Below are 22,953 nucleotides of genomic sequence, written 5' to 3'. Positions count from 1 at the left end.
AATAAATAAAAGGCATCTTTTCATTCATATTAATTATGTGTCTATGAATCGTCCAAGAAATTAATAAGATGATGATGCATATTCTCAAGAGTTGAGAATTTGAGCCATGTATCATTGGTGATTAATTTCTAAATGCTCCTGATCAATGGATCATCACGAGGACGGTGATCGATCCGATCAGTGCACAGATCACTTTCCTTCTGGATGGACGAGACTTGAGTCCACAGTGTAGGGACACTGAAGTGATAGTGCAGGTGCTTGTTAGAGAATAAGGGTACTGAGCGTGACCAAGACAAGAAGTTACTTGGACGTCTATCCACTCGTCAGTGACTTGCTTGATGTTGCAGTAGTATGATTGGTCCTTTGACCTGCGGTGCTTCGGCTACTCACAGTGAGGTTATTGTAGTTTGACTACACGTATACATGGTCTCTAGTCATATGGGTCCTTGTAGTGTAGATTGGCTGCAGTAAGTTCACTATAGGAGTAGGGTATGCACTTACATGGAATCTATCGACCTTGAAAGAAGAGGAGTGATCCTATGTGATTTGTTAGACTGAGTTCTAAGACCTTGGCCAGGGCAGTAATATAAAGTGGAGAAAGAGTTTTCCACTATCGAACTCGAGTCAAATAAATCTTGACATATGACAGACGAAGGGGTTTGACGAGTTACCATGACCTCCGTCCTGTAGGGATCTACGATAGAAGGACTGTATCACATGATTACTGCACCTAGAGGTTAATCATTCTATTCTGCTGGGTAGCCACTACATGCTGCTAGGTGTCACTGGTGGATGGTGGGACTCATAGGGATTATCTCGATGATCGATAAGCCCTAATGAGTAGAGTTGGAATCGTTCCGACCCATTGAAAGGAGTTTTCAATGATATTGTGATAGAGATCACAATATATCTCACTACCAGTCAGAGTAGAACCTATGAGGTCACACACACTAGAGGCATTGACCGATCCGATGGTTGAATCGTGATTAGGAATCACAAGTAATCAATTCGATTGATAATAAGCTGAAGAAGGAACAAAGAGAATTAATTAATTGGACTTAAAACAAGAGTCCTACTTGGAGTAGGATTCCTAGAGTCCTAATTGGATTAGGACTAGGATTCCTACTTGGACTGGGAATCCTATTTGGAGTAGGACTGGAATTCCTACTTGGAGTAGGATTCCTACAATCCTAATTAGATTAGGAGTTTTGAATTAAATTTGGATTCCTACTTGGAGTAGAATTCCTAGAATCCTAATCGGATTAGGACTTCGAATTCAAATTAGAGTCCTAATTGGATTAGGACTAGAATTAAACAAGTCCTAATTGGATTAGGATTTCTTAAGTCCTAATTAATTATTAATCTAATGAATCAACTTGACTCCTAATTGGATTAGGATTGAAGAGTTCAATTGAGTCATGGTTTATTCAAGTTCTAATTGGATTAGGACTAGCATAGATTGAACCCAATTGATTCATGATTTGGACTAAACCAAATAGGAGCCCTAGATGCCTTTATAAGGCTTTGAAAGGAGGTGCCCTAATAATAAGTGAAGCCCTCCTCCTCTCCATCACGTGGCCACCCTCCTCTCCTCTCTTTTCAGCCACCAACAACAAAGGGAAGAAAAGGATCTTGGTGGCCTCCTTCTTCCTCCACTGTTTGGTTCCAACACAAGGAAGAAAAAGAAGGCTGCAGGGCTTCGTTCCTCTTCTTCTCTTCATCCTTCTTCTTCCTCCTCCCAAGCACAATCAAGGATTGATTGAAAGGGAGGATATCAGCCATCAAAGTTATCTCTGCAAGGGAACTAGCACCCCGGGGAGATAGAAAGCTTGGATCGGTTTTCTGCTTCGTGTGGATACCGGTAGAGGCCGGGCACTTGAACGGCTTCAAGCGAACCTTCATCCTAAACCACGATCATCAGTTTGCGGTGATCATCTACCCGCACAAAGGTGAAGATCTGATCTTCTAATGCTATTTAAAAGTTTTTAATCCTTATCTATCTACGAACGGTTTTTAAACAACGTTCATGCGATGAACGGTTGATCCCGCACATGCCTCTTCCGCTGCATCTGAATTTTTTTAAAATTTCAGCGGCATGATCGGGGTTTTCTAACACTTCCAGTCCTAATCTAATTAGGACTGCAGGAATCCTACTCTAAGTAGAATTTGTATTTAAGTCCAATTAATTAATTCCCTTTGTTCCTTCTTCTACTGATTATCAATCGAATTGATCACTCGTGATTCATAATCACTTTTTCAACCATCGGATCGGTCAATACTTCTAGTGTGTGTGATCCCATAGGTTCTATTCTGACTGGTAGTGAGATATACTGCGATCTCTATCACAATATCATTGAAAACTTCTTTCAATGGGTTGGAACGATTCCAACTCTACTCATTAGGGTTTATCGATTATCGAGTTAATCCCTATGAGTCTCACCATCCACCAGTGACACCTAGCAGCATGTAGTGGCTACCCAGCAGAATGGAATGATGAACCTCTAGGTGCAGTTATCGTATGATACAGTCCTACTATCGTGGATCCCTACAGTACGGAGGTCATGGACAACTCGTCATACCCCTTCGCCTATCATACGTCAAGATTTATTCGACTTAAGTTCGAGAGTGGAAAACTCTTTCTCCACTATTCATACTGCCCCGGCCGAGGTCTTACGAACTCAGTCTTATAAATCACATAGGATCTCTCCTTATCTACCAAGGTCGATAGATTCCATATAGGTGCATACCCTACTCCTACAGTGAACCTATTGCAGCCAATCTACACTGCATGGACCCATATGTCTAGAGACCATGTATACGTGCAGTCAAACTACAATAACCTCACTGTGAGTAGCCGAAGCACCGCAGGTCAAAGGATCAGTCACACTACTGCAACATCAAGCAAGTCACTGACGAGTGGATAGACATCCAAGTAACTTTTTGTCTTGGTCACGCTCAGTACCCTTGTTCTTAACAAGCACCTGCACTATTACTTCAGTATCGCCATACCGTGGACTCGAGTCTCGTCCATCCATAAGGAAAGCAATGTGTGCACTGATCTCATCGGATCGATCACCGTCCTCATGATAATCCATTGATCAGGAGCATTCAGAATTTAATCACCAATGATGCAAAGCTCAAATTCTTAACTCTTAAGAATATGCATCATCATCTTATTAATTCTTGAACGATTCATAGACACAAAAACAATATGAATGAAAAAGATACCTTTTATTTATTCAATAATAAATAGTCAAGTACAAAATTATATCCTAGAATTAACAATGTGTCAGCCAGATTGGCTTCTAGGGCATACATCTAACAATCTCCCACTTGTACTAAAGCCAATTAGTCATATATTTAAGTCTCATCTTCTCAAGGTGGGCTTCAGTCTTTTGCTGACTCGGTTGCTTAGTGAATGGGTCTACTACGTTGTCCGCGGAGTTTACTCTTTGCACCTCGACATATTTCTTCTCAACATAGTCTCGTATGAGGTGGAAGCGCCGCTCTATATGCTTGGACTTCTGATGAGACCTTGGCTCCTTAGCAAGAGCTATGGTGCCATTATTATCGCAGTAGAGTGTTATGGCATCTGATGTCATCACGTCCAACTCTGCAATGAATTTCTTGAACTAGAAGCCTTCTTTAGCAGCTTCAGAGGCGACGATGTATTCAGCTTCCATAGTAAAATCTGTAATGATCGGTTGTTTAGAACTTTTTCAATTCACCGTACCACCATTGCACAAGAACACATATCCAGATGTAGACTTTCTATCTTCGATATCAGTCATGAAGTCTGAATCTGTGTACCCTTCTATCTTTAACTCTGATGTTCCTCCATAGACCAAGAATAAATCTTTAGTTCTTCTTAAGTACTTAAGAATATTCTTCACAGCTGTCTAGTGCTTTTCACCTGGATTCGACTGATATCTGCTAGTGACACTCACAGCAAGGGCTATATCAGGTCATGTACACAGCATGGCATACATGAGGCTCCCTATTACCGATGCATAAGGGATCTTGCTCATGCGTTGAATCTCTTCAGATGTGTTGGGGCTCATCTTCTTGGAGAGATGAATTCCATGCCTTAGGGGTAAGAGACCCCTTTTAGAGTTTTCCATGCGGAACCTTTTCAGCACTTCCTCTATGTACATCTTCTATGATAGGCCAAGCATCCTTTTAGATCTATCTCTATAGACCTTTATCCCCAAAATATAGGATGCTTCCCCAAGGTCTTTCATGGAGAATTCTTTTGACAACCAAACCTTGACCGATGTTAGCATGGGAATATCATTCCCTATCAGGAGGATGTCGTCCACGTACAGTACGAGGAACACGACAGCACTCCCACTAACCTTCTTATAGACACACGGTTCCTCTTCGTTCTTGATGAAATCAAACATTTTGATTGCATCATTGAAACGAGTGTTCCAACTCCGAGATGCTTGCTTTACATAAATAGACCTTTGCAGCTTGCAGACCTTGTGATCTCCATCACTGGAAGTGAAACCCAAAGGCTGCTCCATGTAGATATCTTCATCAAGATATCCATTCAGGAAAGCTGTTTTCACATCCATCTGCCAAATTTCATAATCATGAAATGCTGCAATGGCAAGCAATGTTCAGATGGATTTCGGCATGGCTACAGGTGAAAAGGTTTTCTGATAGTCAATGCCTTCGCGCTGACTATACCCTTTTGCCACCAGCCTTGCCTTATAGGTCTTTACCTTTCCATCCGAACCTATCTTTCTTTTGTAGATCCATTTGCATCCAATAGGTACAATACCTTCTGGTGGATCCACTAAAGTCCAGACTTGGTTGGAATGCATAGAGTCTAACTCTAACTTCATAGCTTCCAACCATTTCTCAGAATCGATATCTGATATCGCCTCGTTGTAGATTTTGGGATCCTCTATGTGTTCCCTATCTTCCATGAGGAACATTTCCTTAGTATCCTCTTCAAGCATACCTAAGTATCTATCAAGAGGATGGGAGACCCTACTAGATCTGCGAGGTGGAGGAACAACGTGTACTGGCTCTGTATGAATGGGTTCTATAGGATCCATGACTCGTTGCTTTTCAGAGACTTTCTCTTCAAGCTCAATTTTCCTCCCACTGCCTCTATCAAGGATAAACTATTTTTCCAGGAAGATGGCATGTCGGCTCACAAATACATTGTGATCCTCTGAGATGTAAAAATTATATCCTAATGACTCTTTAGGATATCCTATGAAACGAGCACTTATGGTCCTAGCCTCTAGCTTGTCCGCCTGTAGTCGCTTGACGTGGGCCGGACATCCCCAAATCTTGAGATGACCAAGACTTGGTTTCTTACCATGCCATATCTCATACAGTGTGGTAGGAACGGATTTAGAGGGAACTCTATTTAGTAGATATACTGCGGTAAGTAAGGCATCTCCCCAAAGAAACATAGGTAAATCAGTGAAGCTCATCATGGACCGGACCATATCCAATAGAGTCCGATTTCTCCTCTCTGACACCCCGTTGAGTTGAGGTGTACCTGGAGGAGTCCATTGTGAGACTATGCCATTTTCCTTGAGATAGTTCTGGAATTTCCCACTAAGGTATTCTCCCCCTCAATCTGATCGAAGAGCCTTAAGGGATTTCCCAGTTTGTTTTTCTACTTCATTTCTGAACTCTTTGAACTTTTCAAAAGATTCAGATTTGTGTCTCATAAGATACACATACCCATACCGTGAATAATCATCGGTAAAGATAATGAAGTACGAATAACATCTCCTGGCTAGCACATCGATTGGGCCACATACATCTGTATGTACCAGGGTAAGCATTTCAGTGGTCCTCTCCCCATGTCCTACAAAGGGCAATCTAGCCATTTTTTCCTTTAAAATAGGACTCGCAAATTGGATATGACTCGGAAGTCAATGAGCCGAGAAGCCCATCTTTATCCATTTTGTTCATTCTATCCTCTCCAATATGGCCAAGTCTGAGGTGCCACAAATATTTTTGGTTTATCTCATTCCTGGATTTCTTGAATCCTTAGGCACTCCTTTCTTGCTCAGACACATTTACAGATACATCCATATGCAAATGATAGAGACTGTCATCATAAAACTACGTGCGACTATTTTATTTCTAAAATAAATAGAACAATAGTCTTTGTCAAATGTAAAAACATGACCTTCCTATGCTAGACATGAAATAGAAATCAAATTTTTGCTAGCGACAGGTATATAATAACAGTCTCTAAGTAATAAACTAAAAACCAGACGGTAGTCGTAGAGGGTAGGTGTCCACAGCCACAGTAGCAACTTTTGCCCCGTTGCCAATCCGAAGGGTTACCGTACCTTCCGCCAGCCTTCTACTTTCCTTTAGACCCTGCATAGTAGTGCACAAGTGAGCACTAGAACCAGAATCTATAACCCAACTAGAAGTAGAAGAAACCGTTGGATTAGTTGAGGATGATAGTGTTATTTTGATGATTAACAAGCATTTAATAAGAGTATGTTATAAGTTAAAACGATACTTCATTTATAAGTTTATTACTCTCAGTATATTTTGTATTAATTGATATAGATACATTTCATTGTTCATTTGAATGAATCTAACCTTGAGATGCAGCAAAGTGTGGATTGAGTCGACCCAAAGGATGATTGGGTCGACCCCGGCACATCAAGAAAATATTTGGCACACTTCTGCAAGAATGGCAAAGATGAACAGTGAGTTGGGTCGACCCAAGGAAAGCATGAGTCGACCCAAGGATCAAGATCCTCAAAACAAGACAGAAAAATGGTTCTCTGGATTTACTGAGAGGGTCGACCCAAGAAGTAGTTGAGTCGACCCAAGCTTGAGTTGACCCAAACCCTGAGAGGGTCGACCCAAAGGCAAGACAGAAAAGAAGACAGAAAAGGTTCTCTGGAAACCCTGTTAGGGTCGACCCAAGAAGAAGTTGAGTCGACCCAAGTGAACTTTGAGTCGACCCAAAGAAAGGTTGGGTCGACCCAAGTGAAGGAAGGCTGAATTATAAAGTTTCTGTGTTTCTGAGAGGGTCGACCCAAGGAATGTTTGAGTCGACCCAAGTGAAAGTTGGGTCGACCCAAGGACAGGTTGAGCCGACCCAAACACGGGCTGTAGCATAACGGCTAGTTCTGCAGATGTACTTTTTATCCTTCCAAAAGGGAGTAACGGCTAGTTTTTGAATTCTAACCATTGGGGCTTGTCCAATGGATGTAAGAAGCTATTTAAAGTGGCACTATTCATCAGATAGAAACAACCTTTCCAAAGAATATCAAAGAGTACACAAGAAAGAGAAAGTGCCCTAATCTTCTTCATCCAAGTACTTCATTCAAGAATCAAAGAAAGGGGTTGAGCAGATTCAAAGAGTCATCTAGAGCTCCATCCTCCCTTGAAGAGTGAAGCATCCTTGACAAAGAAGAGAGAAGTCACTACAAGCGATAAATACTTTCTAAACTCTTCTTTGTAGTTTATATTGTTTCATTTGCTCATTTAGGAGTTTAAATCTTTTTTCTTGTTTATTAAACTACTTGTAAAGGTTGGTTGGTTAGCCCGCAAAACCAACGAAATAGGTTGATTGGTGAACCCGGAAAACCAATTGTAAAGGTTCGTTGGTGAGCCCGTAAAACCAACAAAGGTTCGTTGGTGAGCCCGTAAAACCAACATAGGTTTTTGGTGAACCCGGAAAACCAAAGTGTAAAGGTTTTTGGATTGTGAGCCCGGAAAACAATCCAACTGTAATCTGCGGGATTATAATGAATTCCCAAGGGGTCGCTTGGGGAGTGGACGTAGGTGCTAAGGAGAGCACCGAACCACTATACTTCTTGTTGTTTGTATTGTGATTTGTTTAAGTTCACTAACTCATCATTTAACACAAGTAAGATAGTTAAAATTAAAAGAAACCAATTCACCCCCCCTCTTGGCTTGTCACCTTGGGCAACAAGTGGTATCAGAGCAAGGTGCTCCAATAGTACTCATTGATCTCACAATCAAGAGTTAAAGATCATGACAACCCAAGTGGGATGTTCTATAGGAGAGGGACAATTAATTGATAGACCTCCACTTTTTAATGGCATAAACTATACATATTGGAAAGCACGCATGTGCATTTTCATTCAAGCACATGACTATGATTTATGGAGTATCATAGTCAATGGACCACACACAAGCACTAATCATGATAAGAAAATGGATCAGCAAAATGCAAAAGCCATGAATATGCTATCTTGTGCATTAGATGATAGTGAACTTAATTGCATATCTTTTTGCACAACTGCTAAGAAAATATGGAATATGCTTGAAGTTAAATATGAATGCACTAACAAATCTGAAACATCATGTGTAGAAGAAGAGCAGCATCATATTGCAAATTCATGCTTAATGGCACATGAAGATGAGATATATGAGGTACATGCTAAAACTAAAGATGATTTTACATTTGATAAACTTCATGATGTCTTTTCTGATTTGTATTTAGAACATAAGAAACTTATTTGTAGGAACAAGAACTTGAAGAATGAAAATCAAATCCTAATAGATGAAAAACTAAAACTGACTAATGAAATTGAAATCTTAATTAAAGAAAATAAAGAACTAAATCAGAGGAATCAACTTCTTACTGAAAGCCATGATAAACTTAAGAAAAACAATGAACTGCTTTCAGAAGATAATGAAAAATTAACTAAAGAAGTTGATAATTTGAAACCTATTGTTGAAAGATTCACTCTCAGCTCTGAAAAGCTAAATTTAATGATAGAAAATTCAAGAGCTGTATATGACAAAGCTGGATTGGGATATCAACCTTGGTACACTCAAAAATCTTTCGAGAATATAATTCTTAAATCCTCCACTATTCATCCTAAAACAATTTTTCACAAATCTGGTGAAACTAATAAACAGAAACAGAAAACTGAAAATTCATTATCTGTTTTTGCTAAATCTATGTTGTTTAAATTTAGCAAGAATATGCAGAAGTATATTACTTGTAATTCTAAAACCTGCAGACTAATAGACAAAATGATAATTAAGAGAATATGGGTTCCAAAAGGAACAATTATAGCTAACCTGCAAGGACCCAAAAGAGCTTGGGTTTCTAAGTTGAAAACATGATCATTTTTAGCAAATGTGTCTAGCTACCCAAGATTCCAATGAATCTGGACAATGGGTTCTCTAGACACGTGTTAAAGAATAGAACTTAAAATATAATTAAGAAGAGTGACCAAAATGGAAGAAATAATGAAATTAGTAATCCTTGCATCCTCTCATATTGAAATTGTAGCTAGTATTAATCATTTCTGTGATATAAGTGATACTTTTGGTATAAAAAGAAAATATATCCAAATCACTCCATCTTCCTATATTATGCTTCAGTTATTGATGGATAATTTACTTAATCAATACTCTTAGAATAACTCTTTGAATTCTCTATATACTTGATTGAGAGTTCTTATCCTCGGCATTATCTTCTATTGATCATAAACACAAGAATGTCTACTTGGTATATTTTTTTTTATATATACATTAAGAATACCAAGATTAAATAGACTAGTTTTGGCGTATAAAATCAACTCATACTAGTATGGACTTAATCTCAAAAGACCTTGTCATTGGTTCACTTAGATTAATTTTTGCAAGGTCAAAGTTTGCTATGTATGTCATCTAGAAAAATAAACTAGAATCATTTCTAAATCTGAAAATATTGTTTTCACCTTTAGCCTTTGAAAATTCTCCATAAGAACTTATTTGGATCTCTAAGATTGTGAACCTAGGAGATAAGCTTTCTGATTTTGTAATTGTGGAAAATTTCTCAAAGCTAATATTGGTTTTGTTCTTGGCACTTAAATTAAAATATTTTCTGCATTGGCACAAACTCACAAAAAGGGTTCAAATGAAAAAGGTTTGCAAACTATAAAAATAAAATTGTATCATGACATAGTTTTGAAAACCAATTTCTTATTGAGTTGTGCACAGAAAATAATATTGAATACAATTGTTTCTACACCAAGAACACCATAAATAAAATAGAGTTGATAGAATCCTTGAAGAAATGAAAAAGACAATGTTGTATGATAGTCATCTACTTAAATGATTTCTGTTAAAAGCTATCATCATTGCTTGTCATACATATGGTTTCTATTAGAAAACTCCTTTTGATCTTCTGAAAAATAGAAAATGATATATTGTATATCTTTTATATTTTTCAGTCATACATGTCATGCTTGATATGTTCTTATGAAAATAATGTCAAATCTGATAAAACAAATATTTCTTTGGATATTACTCTTCAAGCAATGCATATAGAATATTCAATGAAAAGATACTAGTTGTAGAGATATCAATTCATACTATTTTTATTAAAACTAGATCCTTTATTGAGAATATAGTTTATCATTTTGATTCTATGTAACAATCTAAATTTTGATAGAAACAACTGTTTAAGATAATTTGATTAAAACTTAGCTAGCACGTCTTATTGATAGTTATCTTAAGCAAATAGAATCTAAGCTAAATTGATTCTGAAAATAAGAAATTGATTTGACCTTGATGAATCTTCCTATTGCCTCACATGCTTGTTCTTGAACCATCTTGGTTAATGAAACTATCTCTTTAGTTCAAGTGACATGTGCTTGCTTATATTTAGGCAATCTCTTGAGTAAAGTGACTCAACATTCAATTATTGTCATATCTTATGTTGAGTCATCTAGTTAAGAAATATGTTGTATGAATGTTTTGTATCTTGAAGCAACTAATGACTTTCCTTCAAGAAAGAAAAGAAGTTTGTTAATAATGCAGGATCCTTGAGCAAGAAAATGAGAGATTTCAACTTGAAGGACAGCTCCACATAAGATACTGGTGCAAAAATAAAACTGCTCTCCCAAGTGCAGGAGAATCGCACAAGTAGTATAACTCGGAAGTCCGAGGTCGATTCCTCAGGGAACGATCTATGGATTATTAGCTTAATTTCAGATTAATTGATTCAATGAACTTGTGGATTAAGATGATGGTTTGCAAATAGAAAATAAACCAGCAAATAGAGAGTCGAAGTTTGGATAGATTAAAATGGTGTAGGGATCCAGAATCTCCTTTAATAATATCAAGTTCATGCAATAAATTCTATGATTCTTTTGTTTTCTTTTAAAAATTATAAGCAGATAAAATTTAATTATTGAGTATGTTCTTGATAACATGAATTCTCTTTTTAAGCATTCAACGTGCCTTAGAACGTCAACGATGAATCAAATAATTGAGGAAGACATGTATCAATAAGCATAAATCATAAAAGAATTTTCAACATATGAGAATCATAACATAATCAAAAGATAAATCGTATAAAGCAAAGGATTAGAATTTACATCATGAACTCGGTACACCAAAGGATCCTCCTTCACCCATCACCAAGGATTTTAGCTCATCATCTTCCTCTCTCTTTCTCACTCTTTTTTTTTTTTTAATAACAGAAACAGGGCATCCCCTGTTTCTTTCTATTTTTTTTTTCTTTTTCTTACTACTGCAGCAGCCCGGCTCCTCTGTTTTCTTCTTCAAATCGGAGCTTCTTCCCCCCCTTTTCCCTTCTCAGCCGATTCCTCTTATACTCGACTCTCCCCCTCTATGGATCTTGGGAATGCGCTGGAGGAGGCTGAATCTTAGGCGCGTGAGGCTGGGAGGTGATCGTGGGCGAAGATGAGCTGGAAATGAAGCTCGGACGGGTGAGTCGCAGATCTGAAAGATGCCCGGAAGGAAGGAGCCTGGACGCGGGGATCTGTGGGAGGAGAGGACGCTAATCCCGGCTGGGATATTGTGGAGAAATGAAGCCGCGGACGCTGTGGAGGAGGCGGTGATCACTGGCTTCACAGACGGCGTGAGCGGACGAAGGGGTTGATCGCAGGTGCTGCGGAGGAGGCGGACGGCTGGGCGGTGATCGCGGCTGGCGGACGTCGCGACGCTTCACGGCTGGCTGGGACCATTCACGGGATGTTGTGGAGGAGGCGCACGGATCTTTGGACGTTGGGTAGAGGCTCTGTTACGGCTGCTCCGCGGACGCTTGGACTGTGATCGCGGTCAAGACGGGAGGGGAGAAGAGGACCGGACGCCGTGGATGAAGCGGACGCTGGGAGGAGGCACTGATCGCTGGCTCGGGCGGACGCTGTGATTGTGCACGGGAGCTGGTCACGGGCTGCTGGGAGGTCCGGGAGATGATCACGGACATGGGACGAATACTTCGGAGGTGATCGCGGATTGCTGGGTCGTGCGGATGCTGGGAAGAGGTGCACGCGGAGGGAGGTGGAAGCACAAAAACATCACGGACGGCTGGGGAAGGGAACGCCCGATTTGGAAAGTTTTTGGAATTCTTCCCCAACTACACGTGATCTTTCTTTATTTTGATCCCCAATGTGCTCTAGAAGCTATGGCATGTAGACATGTGTAGCTCCGGTGCAAGTATACTCAATGAATGGTGAATTCGATCAGACCATGACGGGGTTGGGCATACGCGGTCTGAGTTATGCATCTGTCTAAGCCCAATCTGTACTGAATACGTATTTTGGCCTCGATTTACGATCACCTATACTTAACAAAAATATAATATTAATCTAGTGAGACTATCATTATCTTGTTAGCGATAATACTAATTTATGTGGTATGTAGATCGCACTTTTGTGCTCTCATCACACCCCCCAACTAGCTTATTGCTAGTCTCTAGCAATTTAGAGTAAACAATATCATGAGAGTACAAAAAGTGTTGGTTGATCCTTTGATGTTTTATTAGAACTAATTGCATAAAATTAAGATAAGTACTCACTTTCGTAGGAATCACGATTGCACTTAGCATGTGCAACAAGCCGTTAAACCCCTAGGTTACCCTAGTGGACGAGTGTTGTCTCGTGAGGGTTTGCAGTGATGTTACCCACAAACATCATTCATAAAATGATATATAATGAAATTTAAGTCAATGCACACGTGATATATATTTTTCTCAAGCATGGCAACTATCAAAGCAAGGGTAATACTAAAGTGTAGTATGCATAAACAGATGACTTTGTTAGAACACTAATACCTCCACCACAACATGATACCACTTGACTTTTAGGTGCACTACTCAAGTTCACAGGTGTTTATTACAATTTATTGGAGCCTGATCCATCAAATTTTCAGAATATCTCATGTTGTCTAAATTTTGTCAAGAATGGTTCGCATATAAAGAAGGAGCTATCAATCCCAACTAAACATCCAAAGTACACAGAGTTCCAAATTAATGGAGTCAAACCAGCCATTACCACATATCACTGGGTTCAGTCTGACCAACCCTATTCATGCTTATTTTTATTTTTAAACACATATGACGATTACAATAATCCAACCTCCTTAGGCTCTAGTAAGGCCCATGTAGCGAGTTTTCGGCCAATGACTCCTGATCCAGTTGGCTCAAGGCATTAGGTGAAACACCCCTCGGGCTTAATTACTCAAACCAGACTACACCACGAGGTCAGACTTGTCATCTTCTTCTTTTTTTTTTTTTTTTTTTTTGCAATAAAAAGAGAAGGTAAACTGAACCATATAACGTGACTGCATTGTGGCTATAGGTCAACCAAGGTCGGAACATAAGGCACTTAGGTGATCTAGCTAGGGTATTCAACTTCTATCTTTATGTGAAAACCAAATCATGAACCTTATAGTACGGACAAGGATACTCGTACTTCTTTTACAGATACGGCTTAATAAAAATGCATTAAACAAATATGAACTCCTGAGGCCTTCCTATAATCATTAAGTACATGTGCGGGGATCTAATAATAGGTCTCTGATCAGTCATAATATGCATGTGTTCCTTGCCGTAATAGTTGCACAAACTCAATATGAAAATACATGTGCATTTGCTAAGAAAAGAATGCAATTTTTTTTTTTTATATATATATTTTTTAAATCAAAATACTTCCCTCCCCCCAACTTAAATATTGCATTGTCCTCAATGTAATAGATACAAGAAAGCTATAATGAAAGACAGTAAAGAAAATAATATTGAAGAGAAGAGGAATACCTTGAGCTGTTGATATCCAGAAAATAAAACCTACAAAACTAGAAAAATAATCCTAACTAATATACACGTACCTTTGCCTTCATGCTCAGTCATAAGAAGGCTCCCCCAAGAAAAAGGAGTCCTCTTCATCTGCAAAATTCTCAAGAAAAGGTTTTAACCTGTGTCCATTTACCTTAAAAATTTTACCATCCCGTGGATTCTCAATCTCAACCGCCCCATGTGGAAAAACAGTTTTTATAATGTAAGGACCTGTCCATCTCGATCGCAACTTACCAGGAAACAGATGTAAGCGGGAATCATATAAAAGAACTTTTTGCAAAGGTTCAAAAGTTTTTTTTAAAATTGATTTATCATGTAAGATCTTCATTCGTTCTTTGCAAATTTTAGCGTTGTCATAAGCATCTCTGCGAATCTCATTAAGCTCGTTTAATTGCAATTTTCTAGCTAGACCGGCATCTTGTAAATCAAAATTCAATTTTCTAATTGCCCAATACGATTTATGCTCTATTTCTACAGGCAGATGACATGCTTTTCCGTAAACTAGCCGGTAGGGAGACATGCCAAGAATGGTTTTGTATGCAGTACGGTAAGCCCATAATGCATCTGATAGTTTCAAGGACCAATCCTTTCGTGATGGGTTCACCGTTTTCTCTAAAATACGCTTGATCTCTCGATTGGCTAACTCTACCTGGCCACTGGTTTGCGGATGATATGGGGTAGCAATTCTATGGGTGACACCATATTTTTTCAATAAGGTTTCGAAAGGCTTATTACAAAAGTGTTTTCCACTGTCACTAATTATGATTTTAGGCATCCCAAATCGTGAAAAAATATTTTCTTTTAAAAACTTCAGGACAGGTTTGTGATCATTGGTCTTACAAGCAACAGATTCTACCCATTTGGACACATATTCGACACCGACTAAAATGTACTCATATCCAAAAGATGGTGGGAATGGGCCCATAAAATCGATGCCCCAACAATCGAAAATTTCGATAATAGTAATGGGTTGAAGAGGCATCATTTGCCTACGAGTTAGACTTCCAATACGTTGACATGGATCACATGTCCTGCAGAACTCGTGGGCATCTTTGAACATAGTAGGCCAATAGAAACCACATTGCAAGACCTTTGCAACAGTTTTCTTAGAGGCAAAGTGTCCACCGCAAGCATCAGTGTGGCAGAAAGAAAGTATGCTTTGTATATCATGATCCGGTATGCATCGTCTAAGGATTTGATCGTTGCAATATTTAAATAAATAGGGATCGTCATAGTAATAATTTTTTACTTCGCGCAAGAAAATTTTTCTATCTGTCGACCCCCAATGCTCTGGCATCCGGTTTGTAACAAGAAAATTTACAATATCTGCATACCATGGTATACTAGAAAGTGCAAACAACTGCTCTTCAGGGAATGAGTCCTTGATGGAAAACTGTGGCACTGAATCATAAAAAACTAATCGTGATAAATGGTCAGCAACCACATTTTCTACTCCTTTTTTATCTTTGATAGTGATGTCAAATTCTTGGAGTAGAAGTATCCATCGTATTAAGCGTGGTTTGGCCTCTTTCTTATCCAACAAACATTTTAGTGCCGCATGGTCCGTGAAGATAACAATAGGAGCACCAAGGATATAAGAGCGAAATTTATCTAAGGCAAATACTACTGCAAGCAATTCCTTCTCGGTGGTGGTGTAATTCATTTGAGCATCATTTAAGGTTTTGCTTGCATAGTAAATAACATATGGCTTATTATCCTTGCGTTGTCCTAGGACAGCTCCTATCGCATAGTCGCTAGCGTCGCACATAATCTCAAACGGTAATGACCAATCGGGTGGTCGCACGATGGGTGCAGTGCTAAGCATAGACTTCAACTTTTCAAATGCCTCCTGACAGGTTTCAGTCCAATTGAACGGTGTATCAAGGGATAGGAGGTTACATAATGGTCGAGATATGACACTAAAGTCCTTGATGAATCTCCTATAAAATCCGGCGTGACCCAAAAATGATCTAACATCTCTAACCGTCTTGGGTGCAGGTAGCTTAGCAATTAAATCAGTCTTAGCTCTATCTACTTCCATTCCTTTCGATGAAACAATGTGTCCTAGGACAATTCCCTTTGGCACCATGAAGTGACATTTCTCCCAATTCAGTATCAAATTCTTTTCTATACATCGAGCTAAGACTGCTTGTAAATGTGACAGGCAATCATCAAATGAGTCGCCAAAAATGGAGAAATCGTCCATGAACACTTCCAAAAAATTCTCGTTCATGTCTTCAAAGATGCCGAGCATGCATCTTTGGAATGTTGCAGGTGCATTACACAACCCGAATGGCATTCGTCGGAAAGCAAATGTGCCAAAAGGACAAGTGAAGGTAGTCTTCTCTTGATCTTCTGGTGCAATTTCAATTTGATAATATCCCGAATAGCCATCAAGAAAACAATAGAAAGCATGTCCTGCAACTCTCTCCAATACTTGGTCTAGAAAGGGTAGAGGAAAGTGATCCTTTCGTGTGACCAAATTAAGCTTTCGGTAGTCAACACACATGCGCCAACTCGTCGGGACACGAGTTGGAACTAGTTCACCTTGTTCATTTTCTACTACCGTCAAACCCGACTTCTTAGGAACAACTTGAATAGGGCTTACCCACTTGCTATCGGAAATTGGGTAAATAATACCCACGTCAAGCAACTTGAGGACTTCTGCCTTAACCACATCTCTCATTGTAGGATTTAACCTTCGTTGCATTTGCCTTGTGGTTTTGGCATTGTCCTCCAAATATATCCGGTGCGTGCAAATTAAGGGGCTAATTTCCTTCAAATCGGCAATAGACCACCCTAAGGCTCCTTTATGATTCTTTAAAACATCAATTAATTTTCTTTCTTGGGTATGATCAAGTCCAGACGAGATGATTACAGGAAAAGTATCTTCGGGTCCAAGAAAAGCATACTTAAGTTCCTTTGGTAAGGGTTTCAATTCGAGCTTGGGTGCTTGCTCATGGGATGGTTCTATTTTCACCTCTCGAGGCGACAATCTCTCAAATTCTCCTTCTTTTGGTCTCCACCCATTGACCATCTTGATATCTAGATTATCCACAATAGGTGTGACTGACAAATCATCATCATTGGTTCCATTAGGACACCAATCAATTAAGCTATCATTGAATGGGTCGTTAATTGCTTTAGCTAACAAATAATCTTCTGCGATGGTTTCAACCCAATCAACCTCCTTACTCTCTTCGAAATCATTGGGTTGTTTGCACACATTAAAAATGTTCAGTTCTAAGGTCATATTACCGAAAGAAAGCTTCATGACGCCATTCCTACAATTAATCAATGCATTAGAAGTTGCAAGGAACGGACGTCCTAAAATGACCGGAATCTGAGACTGTGAGTTCGAAGCCGGATGTGTGTCCAATACAATAAAATCGACAGGAAAGTAGAATTTGTCTATTTGGACTAATACATCCTCGATAATCCCCCTTGGAATTTTAACTGATCTGTCAGCTAATTGCAAAGTGACGGAGGTTGGCTTCAACTCACCTAAACCAAGTTGCTCATAGACAGAATATGGCAACAAATTCACACTCGCCCCTAAATCTAACAATGCTCGCTCTATCCTAAAGTCACCTATGATGCATGAGATGGTTGGGCAACCTGGATCTTTATATTTAGGGAGAATGTTGTGCTGCAAAATAGCACTCACATTTTCAGTTAAAAATGCCTTCTTCTTAACATTTAATCGGTGTTTGACGGTACACAAGTCCTTCAAAAATTTGGCATATGAGGGTACTTGTTTGATTGCATCAAGAAGAGGTATATTGATTTTTACTTGTTTAAAAAGCTCAAGAATTTCAGAGTTAGGTTCGAGCTTTTGTAACGGCTTTAACCGTTGTGGAAAAGGTGGAGGAAAAGGACATTCAACTTTCTTAGTAGAAGTTGGGACCTGAACTTCTTCTTTGTCCCTTTCATCAACTTTGGGAGCATCAGAATTAGAAGTGACTTGCGGTCTTGATGGGACGGTTTGATCAATGACTTTTCCATTACGCAAAGTCATGATGCTCTTTGCATGCTCTGTATGCGAACTAGAAGGAGCCGTATTATTACTACCGTGCACTTGTGGGTTAGGTTGGGGTTGAGCTGGAAGCTTACCCTTCTCTTGGGTACTTAGGACGGTAGTCAACATTGACAATTGGTTCCTTATGTCTTCAAAATTTCGAGTATTTTGAGCATTGATATTAGCTTGACCTTGTAGAAAAGTTTGTATGGATTGCAAGGTATCCTCGATATTTGGCTTTCGAGAGGGTGGTGATGCAAAAGTAGGATGTACAGGTGGAGGAGCTGAATGGTGTGACTGTTGAGGATGATCATTTCTCCACCTGAAGTTTGGATGATTCTTCCAACCAGGGTTATAGGTATTCGAGTATGGATCGTTATAAGGCTTTTGGTAGGAGTTCATAGCATTTGCTTGATCGTGCAAGACTTCTTTGAATGCCGGTATGGTGGGGCAATCTGTAGTGGTATGACCCGACATATCGCAGATATCACAACACTCGTTTCTAAGCTCTATAGTTTTGACAGGCTCAACCTTCCTAAGCTCAATTTCTTCTACCTTCCTAGTGAGGGCTGCCATTTTAGCATGAAGATCATCCTCAGTTCTGAGGTTGTAAAGGCCTCCCTGTACAGAGCTAGTGGGCTTAGGCAAAGACTTGTTATTTCTATCCCCGTTATCCCAAAGTTGGGCAGTCTCAGCAAGGGAATCCAAATACTCCCATGCCTCATCAGGTTGTTTTTCTAAGAATCTACCATTGCACATGGTCTCTACAAACTGTTTCAACTGTGGAGATAAACCTTCATAAAAGAAGCTAATGGTTCTCCAAGTTTCGAACCCGTGATGAGGGCATGAGAGAAGAAGGTCTTTAAATCTTTCCCAACATTCATAAAATGTTTCATTATCTTTTTGTTGGAAATTGCTAATATGTCTTTTTAAAAAGTTGGTCCTTTGTGTGGGAAAGAACTTCTTTAAAAATTCTCTCTGCATATCTTGCCAAGTTCTTATTGATCTAGGTCGCAACGAGTTTAGCCATGTTTTGGCCTTATCCTTTAGAGAGAAAGGGAACAATGTCAACTTGAGGACATCCTCGGTGACATTTGGCACTCTAAATGTAATGCTCAATTCTTCAAAATCCTTTAAATGAAGATACGGACTCTCGGACTCTAACCCATGAAACTTGGGCAGCAATTGGATTACCCCTGGTTTGATGTCAAAATGACCTACATTATCAGGAAAAATTATGCATGAAGGCTGACTAGTCCTAGCCGGTTGTAGGTATTGTCTTAGAGTCATAACATGGGATTCTCGTTCTCGATTGTGGTGACTTCCCGCATCTTCATTTAGATCAGCCATCTCACAAGGTGTGAGATATTGCGAAGGAATTTCAGAAGTATGTCCTAAGGGATGATCTAAAGTTGTACGACTTAATCGACCGGTGTCGTCCCTATTCCACTTTAACATGCAAAATAATTCCCTCTCTTTTTTTTTCTTTTTTTTAAAAAAAAAATAAATAAAAAATAAATATAAGTACCAACTAAAGTTACCCTAAAACGACATCCTAAAACAAAAATCCTATTCACAATCAAACATGCAACAAAACATTACACCTCAATTTCTAATGTTTTTCTTAAATTTCTAGACAGCTCCTAACTGGTTTGAAGAGGGCACCTAAGCCTCCAATCCGGTCTAATGAACCGAGTTGACCAGGTAAGCTCCCAGGTAAGTGGAGGGGTCACGATGCGTTCGCAAAGGTCCCACTTAAAACCCACTTGCCTCGAACAGATGAACTGTCTCCCTTATAGGGACAAAGCTTGCCTAGACATCAACTAAGCCACAGAGCGAAATTGGTGCAACTTTCGGTGGTCTTCGTCCTATTGAGCTCGAATGTCCTTAGGGGCCAATGTCTAGTTGATTTTAGTTAAGCTTAGGATATTTATGCACTGGGGTGATTTTTGGGCTAAGGACGAGTGATGAAATCCCGACCTTATCTTTTTAAATGGGTTCAGCCCTTAGAATATTTTATGCTGATGCCTTATACTATATGCAACAATCAAGAGATTTTTTTTAATATTTTATGACATGACATTAAATTTCATTGAATAGGTGATCAAGCAAATTATTTATTTATTTTTTTTTAAAATTTTATGAGTTATAGTTTGAAATTTGAATTCTCAAATTTGAAATTTGAAATTTGAAATTTTAGGTTTTTCTCTTTTTTTATTTTTGAATAATCACCCTTGATCTTTTCTTAAAGTTTTTTTTTTCTTAAATTTTCAATTAGCAACAAGGGTTAATGAGATATGATAACGATAAAATTCCGATTCTAAAAAAATAAATGCAGAAAATTTAAAGTAGCAAGCAGCAAGGTTTCGTATTAATCTGATGGTCTTAAAAGTCTCAGAATGTCAATCAGACCGTTCAGATTATTCAACAATGTGTTGTCCACTAGCTGACCAAATTTGAGTCAAATCAGATGGCTAATTTCTATGATATCAGAGTTTGATGCAAACTATGCAGGGAATTAAAAATAGTAGTAAAGATGTAATTTAATTTTTTTTTTTTTCAAGAGAAAAATACTAACTACTAAGGTAAAAATTAAATCTAAAATTATACTAATAACTCAGCCGTTCCCCGGCAACGGCGCCAAAAACTTGGTGCAAAAATAAAACTGCTCTCCCAAGTGCAGGAGAATCGCACAAGTAGTATAACTCGGAAGTCCGAGGTCGATTCCTCAGGGAACGATCTATGGATTATTAGCTTAATTTCAGATTAATTGATTCAATGAACTTGTGGATTAAGATGATGGTTTGCAAATAGAAAATAAACCAGCAAATAGAGAGTCGAAGTTTGGATAGATTAAAATGGTGTAGGGATCCAGAATCTCCTTTAATAATATCAAGTTCATGCAATAAATTCTATGATTCTTTTGTTTTCTTTTAAAAATTATAAGCAGATAAAATTTAATTATTGAGTATGTTCTTGATAACATGAATTCTCTTTTTAAGCATTCAACGTGCCTTAGAACGTCAACGATGAATCAAATAATTGAGGAAGACATGTATCAATAAGCATAAATCATAAAAGAATTTTCAACATATGAGAATCATAACATAATCAAAAGATAAATCGTATAAAGCAAAGGATTAGAATTTACATCATGAACTCGGTACACCAAAGGATCCTCCTTCACCCATCACCAAGGATTTTAGCTCATCATCTTCCTCTCTCTTTCTCACTCTTTTTTTTTTTTTAATAACAGAAACAGAGCATCCCCTGTTTCTTTCTATTTTTTTTTCTTTTTCTTACTACTGCAGCAGCCCGGCTCCTCTGTTTTCTTCTTCAAATCGGAGCTTCTTCCCCCCCTTTTCCCTTCTCAGCCGATTCCTCTTATACTCGACTCTCCCCCTCTATGGATCTTGGGAATGCGCTGGAGGAGGCTGAATCTTAGGCGCGTGAGGCTGGGAGGTGATCGTGGGCGAAGATGAGCTAGAAATGAAGCTCGGACGGGTGAGTCGCAGATCTGAAAGATGCCCGGAAGGAAGGAGCCTGGACGCGGGGATCTGTGGGAGGAGAGGACGCTAATCCCGGCTGGGATATTGTGGAGAAATGAAGCCGCGGACGCTGTGGAGGAGGCGGTGATCACTGGCTTCACAGACGGCGTGAGCGGACGAAGGGGTTGATCGCAGGTGCTGCGGAGGAGGCAGACGGCTGGGCGGTGATCGCGGCTGGCGGACGTCGCGACGCTTCACGGCTGGCTGGGACCATTCACGGGATGTTGTGGAGGAGGCGCACGGATCTTTGGACGCTGGGTAGAGGCTCTGTTACGGCTGCTCCGCGGACGCTTGGACTGTGATCGCGGTCAAGACGGGAGGGGAGAAGAGGACCGGACGCCGTGGATGAAGCGGACGCTGGGAGGAGGCACTGATCGCTGGCTCGGGCGGACGCTGTGATTGTGCACGGGAGCTGGTCACGGGCTGCTGGGAGGTCCGGGAGATGATCACGGACATGGGACGAATACTTCGGAGGTGATCGCGGATTGCTGGGTCGTGCGGATGCTGGGAAGAGGTGCACGCGGAGGGAGGTGGAAGCACAAAAACATCACGGACGGCTGGGGAAGGGAACGCCCGATTTGGAAAGTTTTTGGAATTCTTCCCCAACTACACGTGATCTTTCTTTATTTTGATCCCCAATGTGCTCTAGAAGCTATGGCATGTAGACATGTGTAGCTCCGGTGCAAGTATACTCAATGAATGGTGAATTCGATCAGACCATGACGGGGTTGGGCATACGCGGTCTGAGTTATGCATCTGTCTAAGCCCAATCTGTACTGAATACGTATTTTGGCCTCGATTTACGATCACCTATACTTAACAAAAATATAATATTAATCTAGTGAGACTATCATTATCTTGTTAGCGATAATACTAATTTATGTGGTATGTAGATCGCACTTTTGTGCTCTCATCAGATACAATAAACATTCACATGCAAACAAGAGAGAGGACCTTCTTCAGCCAAACGTTCACACATAAGAAATCTAGTTTGACTTGAAGAATATAGAATGAATCGGTAATTTTAGATACCTCTCTCATAAATTAGCTGAGCAAAGTCTATAACTTAAATCTTATTGTGGCATGGTTAAAATCTTTAATTATTAATTTCTTGATATCATGTCTATATATGTATTAATTGACTTATGCTTTTAGAAATTGATTCATGGTTTGCTCAAACTAAAATGTTCCTTTGCCTATATCATAACCATCAAATACACAAGTATATGCTTAAAATGCTTATTTGAATTGACTTGTGAGAAGCTATGAATTCTTGAGCATAATGAAAATGTTGTTTGCATGATATACATCTATATGAT

The 22,953-nt window shown here is 39.4% G+C and overlaps 1 non-coding gene across 1 annotated transcript; it reads left to right on the top strand.

Annotated features, from left to right (window-relative positions):
- The first annotated feature begins 18,915 nt into the window (after positions 1-18,915).
- On the top strand, positions 18,916-19,025 carry LOC120106143 (small nucleolar RNA R71). Its single transcript, XR_005508366.1, has one exon. It is a non-coding gene; the product is annotated as a small nucleolar RNA R71 (small nucleolar RNA).
- The last annotated feature ends 3,928 nt before the right edge of the window (positions 19,026-22,953 follow it).

This window comes from Phoenix dactylifera, chromosome 1, assembly GCF_051530095.1.
Source record: "Phoenix dactylifera cultivar Ajwa chromosome 1, Ajwa_hap1_PhDact_Kaust_v1.1, whole genome shotgun sequence".
Lineage (NCBI taxonomy): Eukaryota > Viridiplantae > Streptophyta > Magnoliopsida > Arecales > Arecaceae > Phoenix > Phoenix dactylifera.
This window is presented reverse-complemented; position numbering and strand designations above follow the sequence as displayed.